Below are 18363 nucleotides of genomic sequence, written 5' to 3'. Positions count from 1 at the left end.
AATTTTCCCAACTGTGTACACGTTTCGCCTGACCTCCAAACTTCTACAGTAAACGTTGTTGGCATTAATATTTCATTATGACGATGTTGGTCATTAATTGGTAATTGTGGGTGGCGTTATGGAGAAAGTGGATCACGGCAATTACCCGACATGCCCCGCGCTGGCTGGAGCGGGCAGGAAACACGTCAATAAACGAGTTACCTCACCACAAATCTTATCTTCGTCCCGACAACGTATTTGATGTTCACGCGATTGAACATGGCTCTCCCTCTACACATTATTTGCAATAAAATATATTGGTAGAATTTAATTACGACCCAAATTACATCAGGCTAGATCAGTGTTAAGGCCCGATAGCGTTATCACGGTTCCTGTATTAGATAAACTTTCTAATTGATTGTTTGTCTTCCTTCGATTCGCACGTTTGTGCTGTAACAGCGGCGAGGAATACAGCATGGGGGTTGTAAATAACGGCGGTAACGTGGGACCTGTGCGTTAGGGAGTCGGGGGGAGCAGCAATTGCTTCGGTAGGGGTGGGGTGTGAGGGTACCGGTTGTCTGTGGGGTATGGTTTGAGATGTGGTGAGGTATGGCGGCAGTCACATTGTATCGGGACTGGGGCGACGCCAGTCTTGGGTAGGGGAATGCAGTAGTTGTTACGGGAAGGGAGGGAGGGTTGGGGTGTGAGGGTACGGGTTGTCTGTGGGGTATGGGTTGAGATGTAGTGAGATATAACGGCAGCCACATTGTACCGGGACTGGGGCGACGCCAGTCTTGGGTAGGGGAATACAGTAGTTGTTACGGGAAGGGGAGGGAGAGGGTTGGGGTGTGAGGGTACGGGTTGTCTGTGGGTCATGAGATGAGTGAGATATAACGGCAGCCACATTGTGCGTTACTGGGGCGACGCCAGTCAGGAAGGGAAGCAGCAATTGCTACGGGAAGGAGGGAGGGGTGGGGTGTGAAGGTACGGGTTTGTCAGTGGGGTATGTGTTGAGTTGTGTTGTTCCATTGGTATAACGACAGGCACATTGTATTAGGGACTGGGGCGAAGCCAGGCTGGTGGTGGGGTGGAGTGCAGCAGTTGTTACGGGAAGAGGAGGGGGTGGAGGAATCTTGAGGGTACGGTTTCTCTGTGAGTGAATTTCGTTTTACGCCGCACCCAGCAATATTCCAGCATGAATGGCGGCGGTTGCTCTTTTGGGGTAAGACAGGGGTGGATAAAGCTTTTGAAAACAAGAAAGTAGAGAGTTTATCGAGAACAGAGGGTCGTGTCTTTAATGCAGTGTAGTTCAGATAGCGTTCTTAAACTGCGAGGTTGTTCAGGGAAAGGTTGCTTCATTGAATGGCAGGTAATCTGACATACTGACCCTGAAACAAATATATCAAAGAAAGCCCATGCAGAACTAGAAAATGTGGTAAGTCTACATTTCCACAGTTTCAGGAAAATGAAAAAAGTCTCCTTTTCTCTATAATTAATGATTATAATTTATGAAAGCTTTTTTTCTGTAAAATATGTTCATTTCAGAAACTAGATGTCAGTCTAAATGGTATGTATTTATTATACGGTAGGGAAATGCGGAATTGTTTCATTAATAACAAGACAATGTAAAATATTTTTATTAAATGGAAGGATAATGTAAAATTGTTCCATTTAATTTACCATTTGGTCCCCATACAATAGCCTGTATTATACAAGGGAAACAATGTTAAAACCCATGTTAAACCAACTCAATCATCGTGGTGATAACGGTCCAACAACTAACATAACTGTCTTCACGGAATGTTCATGACCTCTATAGAAACTTGTATATGGCCTCCACGACACATGAACCATTCTCGTTTTGCTTTAGCTAACAACAGGAGACGCTGGTGTCGGTGTCTCTCATTTCCTCTGACCTTACTTTAAGTGAGTTAATGAGTACCATTACCTTCTACGAGTGTGGTACATTTCCCCAAATTATTGTGTTTGAAACATCGGGGGATTAAGCAGTTTTTGTAAGGAACGGTAAAAGACCTGGCCGGTGAGACGCATTCCTCGCCAAGGACCACGTGGTCAGCATTAAACGTACAAGTCTTTATCGCGAAAATGTAAAAAGTTGTGAAAAAAACCTACTGTTTTGTTAATGTTTTTGTTACAAGACTCCATCGACTGAAATTAACAGCACTGGCTGATGGATGACTAGGCGAATGTGAGGTTTTGCCAGGTCGTCCGTCTTTATTTACTTGCAGATGTCCTCTCGAGTTCTGGTCATCAAACAATATCAAAGGATAACCGCGCAATAAAAACGTAGTAACCGATGCTTGGTTTTTATGGGCTACCATTGTAATGGTCTTTGATGCTGAAACGATTTTTACAGTTTCATATTAATGGGATTTTATTTTATATAATCACCATCGTCGTCGTGGTTGCATATTTCATAATCATAATCATCATCGCTATCATCATCATCATCATCATCACAACCATCATCATCGTCTTGGTGGTGTTGGCATATTTCATAACCATAATCATGGTCGTTATCATCATCATCGTCGTCATCATCACCACCATCATATGGTGGTATATGATGATATGGTGGTATATTTCGTAATCATAATCATCGTCGTTATCATCATCATCGTCGTCATCATCACCACCATCATATGGTGGTATATGATGATATGGTGGTATATTTCATAATCATAATCATGGTCGTTATCATCATCATCGTCGTCATCATCACCACCATCATATGGTGGCATATTTCATAACCATAATCATCGTCGTTATCATCATCGTCGTCGTCATCATCACCACCATCATATGGTGGTATATGATGATATGGTGGTATATTTCGTAATCATAATCATCGTCGTTATCATCATTATCATCGTCATCATCACCACCACCATCATATGGTGGTATATCGTTATCATGATCATGGTGGTATATTTCATAATCATAATCATCGTCGTTATCATCATCGTCGTCGTCATCATCATCACCACCATCGTAATCATAATCATCGTCGGTATATGATCATCATATGGTGGTATTTCGTAATCATAATCATCGTCGTTCATCATCATTTTCATCATTATCATCGTGGTGGTGGCATCATTTTCATAATCGTCGTTATCATAATCATCATCATCACCGTCGTCGTAGCAGTAGTAAGTTTTACTGTCATCGTCATCGTCGTGGTGGTGGCATATTTCATAATCATCGTCGTTATCATCATTATCGTCGCCGTAGTAAGCTTCACTGTCATCATCGTCGTCGTTGTCGTCACCATCGTTGTCTATTTCAGGAGTAGATTTTTCTTTCATCGTCGTCATCATCTTCATAATCGTCATCCCCAGTGTATTATCACTACCTTTATGTGTCTCTTAACAAAAAAACAACAACAAAAACAAACAAAAAACAAATAACCAAGCAAACAATAAATGTTCACCTTTGTTTAGAGTTTAATAATACATGTATATATTTTCGTTTAACCGTTACGTTGATTGTTACAGACGCCGAGAAGATACAGCCACAACACCAAAGCCTAAATTGAATAAATCAGATTTAATGGCATATGTTTGGCTTATAACATGCTCCCGTCTCTCTCGTCAACATCGGTTAATACAATCTCACAACCAGCTACACCGTCCAGTACTGACATGTCCGACGAGAGTACCGTTATTCCTAACATGTTTCAAATTATAGTTTCATTGGGTTTTATTACATGTACTTGACGCTCCAGATTTTTTAAAATTGAAATAATTGAAAGAGAATAGTAACAATAGTTGTGAATGTGGAGGGCTTATCGAGAACACTGAGCGCTATAGGAGGTGGCCGGCGGCAGTTGGTGTAGTGTTAACTCGACTGTGTGTGAGTAGAGGGTGTTAACTTAGGCTGTGATGAACTCATCACCGAGACAATGGCCGGCGTGATCAAGTGGACAATGCCGGTAATAGACTGGGGAGAGCTCTAAATGCGATAGTCTTGATGAAAGGACTGATTAACTCCCTGAGTTAATGTAGTGGACTCCTCATCTACCCATATGCGCTGGTCATGATTTGGTGTCCGTGTGGGGAGATATTGAGGGGATAGGATTCGCCTACAGCCTGATCTACCCATACGGTCGAGTGGGGCTCGATTTATGGGGCATTGAGAGGAGTAATGCATTTCTCGAACAATCTACCCATACGGTCGAGTGGGGCTCGATTTATGGGGCATAGAGAGGAGTAATGCATTTCTCGAACAATCTACCCATACGGTCGAGTGGGACTCGATTTATGGGGTATTGATCTACCCATACGGTCGAGTGGGGCTCGATTTATGGGGTATTGAGAGGGGTAATGCATTTCTCGAACAATCTACCCATACGGAAGAAAATTAAGAAGTAAAATGTTTATTAATGTTAAACACACATAAAATTCACAATAAAAAATGTAGACCACCCGGCCCTACGGCCTATGAGACACGATAACTACTTAAAATCCAGATAAAAATGTGGAACTTATTAATAAAAGACCAAAACATTAAAATATTAATATACATACTGATAGTTGTAATTGTCTAGGACTAAAGCGCGTGTTTTCGTCTATTATACATTTGTATTATTATTGCGGCAAGAGGCTTCACAAATCTTTCATTACGTAATACGAATAGAGATTGAGCCTTTGGCGACATTTCTGAAAACAGGATTAATACGGGATATATCCTACCAAAAATTATATCTGATATCTGAATAAAAGTCGCACTCGGCGAGAAAGTGTACCTCATCTTCAACAGATTTTCTGCAACAGAATTTACAAATCCTCATCTTCTCAAGGCGTTTCGGGCGGGTATACCTGCCTAGTTCTGTCTCAAGCGGCAGAGTGCCACAACGAATCTTACTCATTACACTACGTTGGGATCTTGTTAACAGTGAAGTGACATACTGTTCTGGCTTTAATAATTTCTTAAATAACCTATAAGTATAAGTTTATTTCCGTTTAGTTGACCACGGTCGTTATACAGATCGTTATACCAGGATTGACTATCAAGAGACTTAATCCAGACTTCAATACGGCAAAAATCACCTCTTGAGATATCATTGAGATCGAATGGTAAATTCAGATTATACGGTCCGGGTGGGACTCGATTTATGGGGTATTGAGAGGGGAAATACATTCCTCGAACAATCTACCCATAATGTCGGGGTCTGGATTCTATCGTGGGGATATTGGGAGAGGTTAGGACTTTATACGGTCGGGGTGGAAGTCGAACGAGGAGGTATTGAGAGAGGATGTGGATTTCTAGTTCAGACTTATCCATGCTTTCGGTGTGGGAATCGATCGACGGTATATTGAGAGGGTAGTACATTTCTAGAAAATCTACCCATACTGTCGGAGACTGAATTCTGTCGTGGGGGTATTTGGGAGGGGTGGTGAGTTTCTCTACCAATACTGTCGGGGTGGACGTCAATCGAGGGGGTATTGAGTGAGATAGCGAATTTCTCACCAGTCCACCCATACGGCCGTGATAGGACTTCCGATCGATGGGATATTGAGAGAGGCTGCGGATTTCTGGTTCAATCTTATTCATGCTTTCGGGGTGGGAATCGATCGATGGGGTATTGAGAGGGATAATGCATTTCTCGAACAATCTACCCATACTGTCGGGGGCTGGTTTCTGTCGTGTAGATACTTCTAATGACACTCAATCCTTTCAAACAGTCGGGGTGGGACTTTCTATCGAGTATTGCGAGAGGCAGTGTATTTCTCGTACCATCCACCTATACGACCGGGGATAAGCGCTTTACTTAGATGATCTAAGTGAAGAGTGGAGGGCAGTGAATTTTGTTTTTTATGACAATCTACCGAAAAAAAGGAAAATCTGATTAGGGGATGCACAAGGGTATAGTGGAGTGGGTGGTGGGTGTTGTGTTGAGAAGGGGTGACATTATTATAGGATATTATTATTCATTGTATATAGCGTATCCACGCACTAGTGCAGTGTGATGTAGTGTCGTGAGACGGGGTAAAGCTGTGTTTACTGTTCACATGTTCTGTGAGGTACTTTGAACGTTAGCCAAAATATTCTTAATTAATATTAAATGATTGTTGACTGTCTTAGCTCATCATAATCCTCGATGACACGTTGGCAATTAGGCTAGAAGTTTAGCAGCTGTATATGTGTATGTTTTACTTTTTATCATTTTGTTAAAACCAACGAGCATTACATGATGCTGACAAAAAGACGCAATACGTCAATACCTGGATTGCCTGGTCCTGATCTTATTGGGGGCTGTGGGGTAGCCTAGTGGTTAAAGCGTTCGCTCGTCACGCCGAAGACCCGGGTTCGAATCCCCACATGGGCACAATGTGTAAAGCCCATTTCTGGTGTCCCCCGCCGTGATATTGCTGGAATATTGCTAAAAGCGGCGTAAAACCATACTCACTCACTCCTGACCTTATTACTCCATCATATAGCTGGAATATGCCTGAGTGCGGCGTTAAACAACAAACACAACCAACCCTTCCTGCTCTAAATCTTAAGACGTCTTGCTAACGAACAACCTGCGTGATCAACGGCACTTTGAATAAGACGTCGGTAATCGGTATTCCACAGCCTGATGGGAAGTGTGAGTGAGTTTAGTTTTAATCCGCTTTACAAATATTCCAGCAATATCACGGCGGGGGACACCAAAAATGGGCTTTAAACATTGACCACACGAGAAGAATCAAACCCGGGCCTTCGGCGTGACGAGCGAACGCTTTAACAACTAGGCTACCCTCTGTCCCCTGGTGAGAAGAAAAATCTAAAACTGACACAGGCTATTTATAATAAATTATTTTTACTTCTTGCTTCCATACATAAATAGTTCTTTACAACGCACCCAATATATAACACATAAAACGAGGAGTGTGTTAAGCTCAAACATGGTTAGCGTTCGTACCGGATGCTACGAGCCACGTCCAACTCTCGTCATCTCGCGTTATTGGAACGAGATTTGGATCGGGGTGTACAAGCACTGAAGATAAATAACTGTCGCGCAGGAGGAGCGCACTCAAGTTAATTACCGGATGATGAGGATGCTCGAGAAACTGATGGGTAACAGCGGGACGCAGCGCCCCCTGGGGGCCGCTTGATCAGTCTGTAAGCGAAGACGATACCCGTCCCTCGCCGGGCAATCGGTGACAATGTGGTGGACGAGAGCTTCGCCCGTGGGGAGGGAGGACTCGTTGGGGGGAGCCGTGCAACCAGACTGTGTCCAGATGGAGAGAGGGAGCCGACGTGGAGGGAGGCCCACGCTGCCGTTACGGCTCTCTATCAAACGATTAGCAGTCATTCGCGGCGAGCCAGGCGGAAAACGCGCACAAAAAGACGGAGGATATCGATGACTTGGTCCGTGTACCGGACACGGCCATTCACAAATTGTTTCTCTCTCTAAACAATCGCCAGATCCGATTTCAAACTTTAATCACAATTAATTTTCCACTAATTTTTATTGTGATCACTGTTGCGGAAACCCTTCTCCGATTGCCTTCCTCGCGGCACGCGTTCATCGTTACCCCACCGAGGTGTTGAGCTTGAATTAAAGTGAATTAAATTCTTAAAACAAAGTGCTCTTAGATTAGAGTGAATTAGCCCAAAATGCTTCGTTTTCTGTCTGGTCACTGATCTAGAGTGGCCTCCCATTGTGTGCCAGGCCGGTAGGGGTCGCTATTAGCCGGGGTCGGGAAGGGTCGCGGTGAAATGAGCAGGGACCAAAACAGGGTTTCTACCACAGTGGCACCATCTGGTGGCCAATACTGCTAAAACCATTAACAAAATACAGGAATTAAAAAGCCTCTGTTAAGGATAAGAGGGGTCGCAATCACGGCTAGAATCAGAGGTCAGCCCCCCTCGGTGCTGCAGTAGCTCCAATCTCTCAAGACGCACGAACATACAATTTGGAATTGTAAACATATTTTTCGATTAATTAGTTTAACCCCATCATTAAATAGATAATTTAACACGCCACCTTGACCAAAAATGCCATAGGAATGTTTCTTTTGTCATGGTAAAAGTGTATTTGTATATGGATGACATAAAAAGTAGTTATCTCAAAATATATATCAATAATACCACGGATTATGGCCAGTTTCCATGGCAGCGACCGTAGAAGCCATATTTGCCGGCTTTATTGAAAGCCAATATGTAATCGTGGGAAGTAAAAATGGAAGAAAAATATATTTTTCTGAGCCAGGTTGTTCTTAAACGGATTAATTTTCTTTCATCTGTATATACACTCGCGATGTTTTTAAAGAACCTTTCCATATAGTGAGAGTAATGGCTGAGGGTGATGGAACATACGGACAAAATCTATATACACACGGAAATATATACTGCGCTCGCAGCTATGTAGACGTTTTGGACGGGGATAATCTGATCATATCATTATGAGTTGGTCCCCAAACTCAAAACATTAAAGAATTAGGGAGTACATGTTTTGCTACTTGTATCCCCCATTTACTTTTTCCCCCCTAGGGACGCGTGTGTGTACGGGCCCTATAATTGTTTAAAACTCGGCTGTGCGACATGAAGATCGGAATGTCATGCAACCTCAGGAACTCGTTTTAAAGAAACTTTTAGAGGACAAGGGGGAACCTTATTTCACTAGAATATGTGGCTAGTCCGGTTGAACGAGACAAACACGTTTATAATCATCATCATCATCATCATCATCTACTGGGCCGATGGGGTAGCAAAGTTCCCTGGTTCGATTCCCCACATGGGTACAATGTGTGAAGCCCATTTCTGCTGTTCGTGATATTGCTGGAATATTGTTAATAGCAGAGTAAAACTAAAGTCACTCACTCATAACCGTTCTAGCCATTGGATTGGCTTTACACGTGTCGTGAGCACGATTTAAGTAGTCTTTGGCTAGCGGACCAAATTTCTGCATTGAACGAGTTAATGCCATACATGACAACGACTCCTTCTGAAACGTACGCATATATATGATGGAATCTTAAGATCATGAAACAGAATTCATTTGGAACATTCTAATTCAGCAGCGAACACACCTGAACTTGGACGTTCGTTTTATTCTTTTGTCAAATTCTTCGCCCAGTCGAAAATGCATCTGCATTCTCCCAAAGCACACGCATATAGTGGCGTATTATATGTATAATAATTTTTCCAGGGGAAACTGACTGGCCCAGTTGTCTAATGTACACAATTCCTGAGCAGAAGTTCCATCCTAGCCGTCCGTGTAAATGATCCGCAGACCGGTGGTTCTAATCCCAGATAATGACCCCTGATCTGTTAACATAACGCCCGTACTCTTGGGTTTCCTAAAGCAATTAACACCGCGTCCTGACTTTTCCTCCAACACCGAGATGATATTGTGAAAAGCAGTTGAACCACAGGTCAGAGTCACTTAAGTTTGTTTACAGGCCAAAGAAAAAGCACCAGCCGCATAGAAAATTGGTATGCATATATCAAATATTCTGCATTACGCAAAGTATTTAACAGCTTGGTAAAAGAAACAAAACACCCACCTTGAAAACGAATCAAACAGGAATGGTGATTCCATGGTTAAGTACATCATACGAGTATCCTAGCTGAATGTTGGACCGTAAGTTTGCACTGTTTCGGCATCTGGTTTCACAATTGTGACGTTTTAATAACTTTAGTATTTTTGTGTGTGTACTTTCTTTGTTTCAACAAGTTCTTTACAGTTTGTTACAAGTCCTTGTTAATACAGATGGTATGGGAATATGTTTAGATTTACTTAACTAAATACAGCGGAACCCTTTTCCATATGAATAATTACAGAATCGCAGAATTTCTGTTCGAATATGCTACAGCGACATTTTGTATGTACTCTTTTGTTATAGAAGAAGAAGAAGAAAATTATTTATTAAAGTGTCACAAGTTGTACACCATAAAAGGCATCATAAAATATAACCATACAATTGAGTACAACACCCGGCCAGTACGGCCTGTTACACTCATGTACCTACCATGGTGTAATAAACGATGAGTAATATACCACTGATGATGACAAGTTTTATGCGTATTGTTTTATATTGGTTTGCGATATATACCTTCAAAATAAGTTAAAGAACAGTTTTTTTCATATACCTTAAAATGTATATTTGATTTTATAAAATATTTAAATACTTGCCACTACAAGCAAATTAAGTTGTTCTGGGTATGTAGGCATGGTATGGCAAACGAAACAATATCGTACGCGTTCGAATCTCATTCCATGTGTTTGGAGATTGACTTTGTTTCTGCCACATCTTTTCTGATTTCAAGTTGAAGTTAATAACGCGTGTTGAGAGTGTTCCGATATATGACTAGTTAACCTCGCTTAAAGTGACGATTGTTTCCACACACACACACACACACACACACAACACACACACACACACACACACACACACACACACACACACACACACACACACACACACCCCTCTCTCTCTCTCTCTCTGTTTTTCCTTAACTTGTCTTGAGCAGTATTAATGTTTTAGTACGAAAGAACCATGTTGAGTGAATGAGTGAGTTAGTTGGGTTTTACGCCGCTTTAGCCAAATTCCCTCAACATCGGCGGGGACACCAGCTAACCATTTTGTCCATCATTACCACAGCCAAGTCCAGGGCCTAGATTTTCGAAGCTCTCTTAGCGCTAAGATAGTCGTAAGTTAATGTTATTGTATGGCACTTACAACTATCTTAGCGCTAAGAGAGCTTCGAAATTTTAGGCCCAGGGCCCCGTTCCTGAAAGCGATCGTAGCGCTACGACTGTCGTAAGTGTATGTTAATTTATGGGAGGTACGATCACCTTAGCGCTACGACTGTCGTAAGTCTATGTTAATGTATGGGAGTTACGATCATCTTAGCGTTACGACTGTCGTAAGTCTATGTTAATATATGGGAGTTACGATCATCTTAGCGCTACGACTGTCGTGAGTCTATGTTAAAGTATGGGAGTTACGATCACCTCAGCGTAACGACTGTCCTAAGTGTATGTTAATGTATGGGAGTTACGATTACCTTAGCGCTACGACTGTCGTAAGTCTATGTTAATGTATGGGAGTTACGATCACCTCAGCGTAACGACTGTCCTAAGTGTATGTTAATGTATGGGAGTTACGATTACCTTAGCGCTACGACTGTCGTAAGTCTATGTTAATGTATGGGAGTTACGATCACCTCAGCGTTACGACTGTCGTAAGTCTATGTTAATGTATGGGAGTTACGATTATCTTGAAGAACGGGGCTCAGACGTCTAAAGCAATACACTTCGGCATAATACACAGGAAACAGCTCATAAATATAAACTACAAAGTAATAGAAGAAGTAGTGTGAGGGGGTACGTTCGACTTAAACTGTTTTGGAAAAAATATTGAGTGAAACATCATCTCATGGTAGGTCAGATTTGTGTGAGAGGAAAGACCGATGTGGCGCAGGTCGTACAGATGTGTTATGTATACAAAAGATCTTTCGCGAGGAGAATCTAGGATTCGAACCTACTTTAAGCGGATCCTGGTACGTCAAGGAACCTAACTCTAATAACCCACTTTTACCTTGAGCAACTTTGCCATTCGTGCCCCACCAAGCAGTAAATGCTGTCAATTGAAAAGTAAATATTCAATATCTCCCTAGTAAATCATATTTCTGTATTAACCTAGGAGCAATTTTGTTGATAAATTACCGAACATTTTACATAAATGTTCATACCAGGTCGTTGAAGTCTTATTGAAAGACACGTACATTGCGCTTCAATACCGAAGTCTATTCTTCAACGGAGTATTATTACATCCGATGGTTGAGTTTGTAGTATTGTTCTCATAAAACTGGAAATATGATTATGGAAAAATATGCATTCATAATACCATACTTATATTTTACACCCAACAGCAATATCCCTGCATGTGTGCCGACCGTGTTTCAATTGGGAAGGCTTTGTGTACCGCCGGACGCACTAGAGCTTCCCCGCAGCTTCCTGGAATGAGTCAATAGAGGGGTGAATAGAGAATTTTATCTCGAATTAATTCCCCATCGCCCGACTCGGTCCGTGCGCCGGCAGTCTCGCGGATACAAAGTGAAATTCCGGTCCTAATATAAACATAGCGGCAGAAGTCGTCTAGCGTCAAAAGAGATATAACGAGGGGACATCTAAGGTTGTGTGCTTCTTTCATTAAGTTTCCTGCAAGCCTGCCCTACCAAATGCCCATGTTTACTGGCCTCGAAGCTACAGTGTTTCGAGAGAGACCGCTCTTTCAAAGTTTCCCAACTTGCCCAAGTAATAGCCCCGCGCCACGTGGGTTTATTTGACTTGACAACATGAGACAAACATAAGCGCTCTTCAGTGCCTGAGGCGAATTTCCTTCGCTCTTCAAACTGGAGTCGGAAAGAGTAGTTACATGTGAGAAACTGGTTTATCGAGACCGGAGCGAAGCTCTCTGATTTCCCATCAGAATTGGAATGGGAGGGGAGCGCAAAATGATTATTTCTCAAGGGAACCCTTCTCTGAAATAAAAACACCAGCTTTAATTGGGGTGAGTAGGAAGTAAGCGATGTACACTTTTTCTTCTCTGGCGACCAGCAACTTTTGATCGAAAGCTTTCAAATTGAGCTTAAGCGTTTAATATTTCAACATCCATTCCGTGCGGTTGGTTTCTCGGTGTACTCGCAATTAGGCAGATTAAAAAGTTATCTAAGTGAGCATCACCACACTAGTATAAATCACACAGCACATCAACAACTGTTTGGCCGGAGACTTGAATCATGTTAAATCAATTACGTCAATTAGACTCCCGCTCTGCCTGTAAAAAGTGAATTAGCTGATTGTGCTCATCCGTGAACTATGGTTCCCCCGTGCCTTCTTCCCTGAGGGGGGAGGGGCGGCTGGAAGCGCATGGCTGCCCAACGGTGGAGGGGAGAGCCATTTGGAGGGTAGGGGTCGAGTCAGTGGCAGCGTTCCGGCCTTGATTAAAGACCGCTCAGATGTAATGATAACTATGCTGAGTTTGTTATCTCCAAAATTTGGTGTTCCATAAAAGACAGCGTGACAAACAATAATGGAAGGTCCTGTTTGAGAATCAATTGTGAAAATGAAAAATTAATATCCAAAGTGGAGAATAGACGGAGTATGTTGTAATTTTGATGCCTTAAGTTCCAGCCTCGTTTGAACAAGTCCCACCACCACACATGGGGTTCTTTCAGATAAAATCACCAATGATGTGTTTTTGTGTCATGCAGTCATGGTTGACAGGTTGGTGTAAAACTAATTGGCAGGACTTTTCGGGTGCTTACTAATCACTTCTTGCATGAACATGCGTATGGTGAGTTATTTTTGTTTTAAATGTCCGTCGGAACCTTTGGACACAGAGTTAATGTACCGACACATTTATTAAACTTTAAACGGGTGGGTGAAGGATACGCGTGTTTTCAATATGTACCTACGAACAGGTACTGTTTGTTTGTTATTTAACGTCGTACTCAGCAATAACTCAGCTATATGGCGGAGGTCGGTAAATAATCGAGTCTGGACTACACAATCCAGTGATCAACAGCATGAGCATCGATCTACGCAATTGGGATACGATGACATGCGTCAACCAAATCAGCGAGCCTGACCACCCCATCCTGTTACTGAAACTGAAACATAGTACATTATTTTTAGCCGAAAGATACCATGTTCACATGTTCTCAATCGGTGGTCTGCCACGTCTGCATGGAGAGCGGAGGGTTAGAAGTTCGATCCCGTACGCAACGTATCAAAATACGGTAAGTAGGAGTTTGTTGTTATCCTCCCTGATGCTCGGTGCAAACATAATCGGATCGGATACAATATGGCGCGTCTGAGAGGTTACCCATAACAAATTTGCCGTAAGGTATCTCAGTGGACTAGCACTATAAAACCGTGATTAATAGTGACTGGTGCAAACAGCTTCGCATCAGCTGAAACACGCCACGTTAACATCAGCTTAAACACGCCATGTTAACATCAGCTTAAACACGCCACGTTAACATCAGCTTAAACACGCCACGTTAACATCAGCTGAAACACGCCACGTTAACATCAGCTGGCAAACAAGCCACGTTAACATCAGCTGAAACACGCCACGTTAACATCAGCTGAAGCAAGCCACGTTAACATCAGCTGAAACACGCCACGTTAACATCAGCTGAAACACGCCATGTTAACATCAGCTGAAACAAGCCACGTTAACATCAGCTGAAACACGCCACGTTAACATCAGCTGAAACACGCCACGTTAACATCAGCTGAAGCAAGCCACGTTAACATCAGCTGAAACACGCCACGTTAACATCAGCTGAAACACGCCACGTTAACATCAGCTGAAACAAGCCACGTTAACATCAGCTGAAACACGCCACGTTAACATCAGCTGAAACACGCCACGTTAACATCATGAAACAGCTGAAGCTGAAAGCCACGTTAACATCAGCTGAAACACGCCACGTTAACATCAGCTGAAACACGCCAAAACACGCCACGTTAACATCAGCTGAAACACGCCACGTTAACATCAGCTGAAGCAAGCCACGTTAACATCAGCTGAAACACGCCACGTTAACATCAGCTGAAACAACGCCACGTTAACATCAGCTGAAACACGCCACGTTAACATCAGCTGAAACAAGCCACGTTAACATCAGCTGAAACAAGCCACGTTAACATCAGCTGAAAGCCACGTTAACATCAGCTGTTAACATCAGCTGAAACACGCCACGTTAACATCAGCTGAAACACGCCACGTTAACATCAGCTGAAACACGCCATGTTAACATCAGCTGAAACACGCCACGTTAACATCAGCGTCACGTTAACATCCACGTTAACATCAGCTGAAACACGCCACGTTAACATCAGCTGGAACACGCCACGTTAACATCAGCTGAACACGCCACGTTAACATCAGCTGAAACAAGCCACGTTAACATCAGCTGAAACAAGCCACGTTAACATCAGCTGAAACACGCCACGTTAACATCAGCTGAAACAAGCCACGTTAACATCAGCTGAAGCAAGTCACGTTAACATCTGTTGGAATACACTAGCTGTAACATGTCCTGCTAACATCAACATCAGCATACATTAATCCGGGATTTAAATACTTCTAATTATAATATATTCATTTGATAAATCAAAGCGGGGCTTCGCTATTTTGATGGAACCAAAACAAATAGTGTATCCCAAAAGAACCCCTTTCTATGTTGACAATGTGACGTCATATTAAACAATCACTACTATACTCTTACACCGAGCCCCTCAACGGAACTAAATTTGTAATAGATATCGGCCTGCGTTTTTTCAGAAAGGAGACAAATGAGAGAGGAAGAATGAGACAGTAAAACGCCCCTGACATCGAGCTAATGAGTGGTCTAACACTTGCTTATGTCGCCAGAGTGCCAGTGACCCGTTATTAATCTGACCGCCAATCAATCAATTAATCGGACACGACCGCTAGTGCCGACTTCGACTAGACCAAAATATAACCCAGGTTACAGCTTCAAAATGGATACGTTCACTTTCTGTTGAACTGCTGAACTGTGGTTCGTAATGTTATAACAGGCACATGTCCTGTCTGCGTTCAGGCCATGAGTGAGTGAGATTAGTTTTAATCCTCTTTTAGCAATATTCCAGCAATTTCACGGCGGGGTGGTTGGTTGGTTTGTTATTTAACGCCGCACTCAGCAATATTCCAGCTATGTGGCGGCAGTCTGTAAAGACAATCTAGTGATCAGCATCATGAGCATCGATCTCCGCAATTGGAATACGATGACGTCACATGTGTCAACCAAGTCAGCGGGTCTGACCACCCGGTCCCGTTAGTCGCCTTTACGACAAGCATGGGTAACTGAAGACCAATTCTAACCCGGATCTGCATGGGTCTTCTGGGGCACCAGAAATGGGCTTCACACATTGTACCCATGTGGGGAATCGAACCCGGGTCTTCGGCTTGACAAGCGGACGATCTAACGGCTAAGCAACCCCACTGCCCAGCCATAAGGAAATATACTAAAAGAAGTAAAAGAACACCAGATTTTTCATATGGCTATAGTTAATTTGACGTGGCTATACGAGACTATAGTTAGTATGTCATAGCGATGCCAGATCATGGGGATGGTCATATGAAAGAAAAAGTTGTTCTTTAACTTTTGTTGAGCACTATATTTTAACCTGAAACAGATGGCGAGTAAGCGCCATCTGTAGGACGGCAAGTGTCAGCATGAACTGAACGGGGAACAAGGGTAGATTTTAGGGTTGCGAGTGAGTGAGTATGGTTTTACGCCACTTTCAGCAATATTCCGGCAATATCACGACGGGGAACACCACATTGTACCAATGTGGAGAATCGAACCCATGTCTTCAACGTGGCGAGGGGACGCATTAACCATTAGGCTACCCACCACCCCTTTGAGGGCTGTGAAGGCAAGAGGTTTTGATTTGTGTCATGTATGCTCCACAGGGAATACAGTTAGACTACATTATTTATTTTGTCCGAACATAGGCTACATCATTCAGTATGTCCATAGATACACAACATTATTCAATATATCCATAGGCAGACTACAACGTTCAATATGTCTCAATATAGACTACAACAGTCAAAGCGTTATAGATACACTGCATAATTCAGTATGTCCATAGATACACAACATCATTCAATATGTCCATAGATACACAACATCATACAATATGTCCATAGACTGACCACATCATTCAATATGTCCATACAACATCATACAATATGTCCATAGACTGACCACATCATTCCATGTGTCCATACGTAGCCAACAACACTCACGGCCACTGTTGGACTACAATACTCGACATTGCCACTTGAACACTCAATATGTTCCCAGCTAGACATCATTCAGTATGTCTACAGACAGGCAACACTTATCACATCCACAGTTAGACTAGAATACTCAATATTGCCACAAATAGACTTGAACACTACATATTTTCTCAGCAAGACAACATCATTCAGTGTGTCAATGTAGATAGACACATAAGGTCGATTTCAACGTTAACGGAGATTACGTTATTTCGACAGTCAACAAACCAAAGGTCAACTGGACTAATGAAGCTGGACAACATATGAAGTTTGTTCCGTTAAATACACTGGATCACATTTATATCATGGCTCCCTCGATTTGCGCTATGCGCGTTCTATTTTAAACTGCACAGACGTTGATTCATAATTGAAACATCTTCATTTGGTTAATAAGATTAATCGTTGACCTGATAAATGTATAATCGAATCAGTTCTTCTGTGAGATTCCGTGCTGTTCTGTTCCTGAGTGTATTGTGCGGTGAAGCTGTGTCTTTGTTGACTGTACTGGAAGCCATAGTACTTGCCCGACCCGGGAACATCCGGGTTAGAATTGGTCTTCAGCAACCCATGCTTGTCGTAAGAGATGACTAACTGTATCAGGTGGTCACATGCATGTCTACAGGCCATTGTATCCCAGTTGAATCGATTCTCATGATGTCAGTCACTGACAGACAGACTGACAGATTTTGGTTTTACGCCGCTTTTAGCAATATTCCAGCAATATCATGGCGGGGGACACCAGAAATGGGCTTCACTCATTGTACCCATGTGGGGATTCGAACCCGGGTCTTCGGTGTGACGAGCCAACGCTTTAACCACTAGACTACCCCACCGCCCCTGTCAGTAACTGGATTGTATGGTCGGTTATTTGCCGCCGTGTTATGGCTGGAATATTTTAGGGTGGCCTTAAGCAACAAACAAAGCAATGAAAGAACAGGTACTAGCCCTGTTGGAAAGACATATGCACAAATCGTCAATACTTCATATGATCGTCATTTCATGTGGTACAAAGAAATAAAGCTTGGTTTGCTTGTTGTTTAACGCCGCACTCAAAATTATTCCCACAATATGGCGGCGATCTGTAAATAATCAAGTCTGGGCCAGACAGTCCAGTGATCAATAGCATGAGCATCGGTCATGGGATACGATGATAATGATCTTTTTTATATCCGGAATTATTGAAAAAGAATTTCATGGGTTTATTGTAATCCTCGAAACCGGTTCGTTATTTCCGCTCTGTGATAGTTTCTGCTTAATCCAAACGTCTACAGTAAGTGTGAGTGAGTGCGTGACTTGATGAAAGGATGGCCGGGTGGGCTAGTACCTGGTGTTTGAAAACATAACTATATCTACATTATTCTAATCAGAGCAGCTTATTTAACTGAGAGTACATAGGACACTCATAACTGTAGATTAATAAGCATAAATAAAATACCTTTGAAGTTCATGAAAGGTTTTCAATGACTAGGATCGAAATTGCAAGGACTTCCATTTCGCCGGATTTCCTTTCATACAGATATAACTCTCTTATGCCCAG

Source organism: Haliotis rubra, unplaced genomic scaffold (assembly GCF_003918875.1).
Source record: "Haliotis rubra isolate DU_JTF1 unplaced genomic scaffold, ASM391887v1 Scf221, whole genome shotgun sequence".
Classification (NCBI taxonomy): Eukaryota; Metazoa; Mollusca; class Gastropoda; order Lepetellida; family Haliotidae; genus Haliotis; species Haliotis rubra.
The sequence above is the reverse complement of the archived record's forward strand: the minus strand, read 5'-3'. Positions refer to the sequence as shown.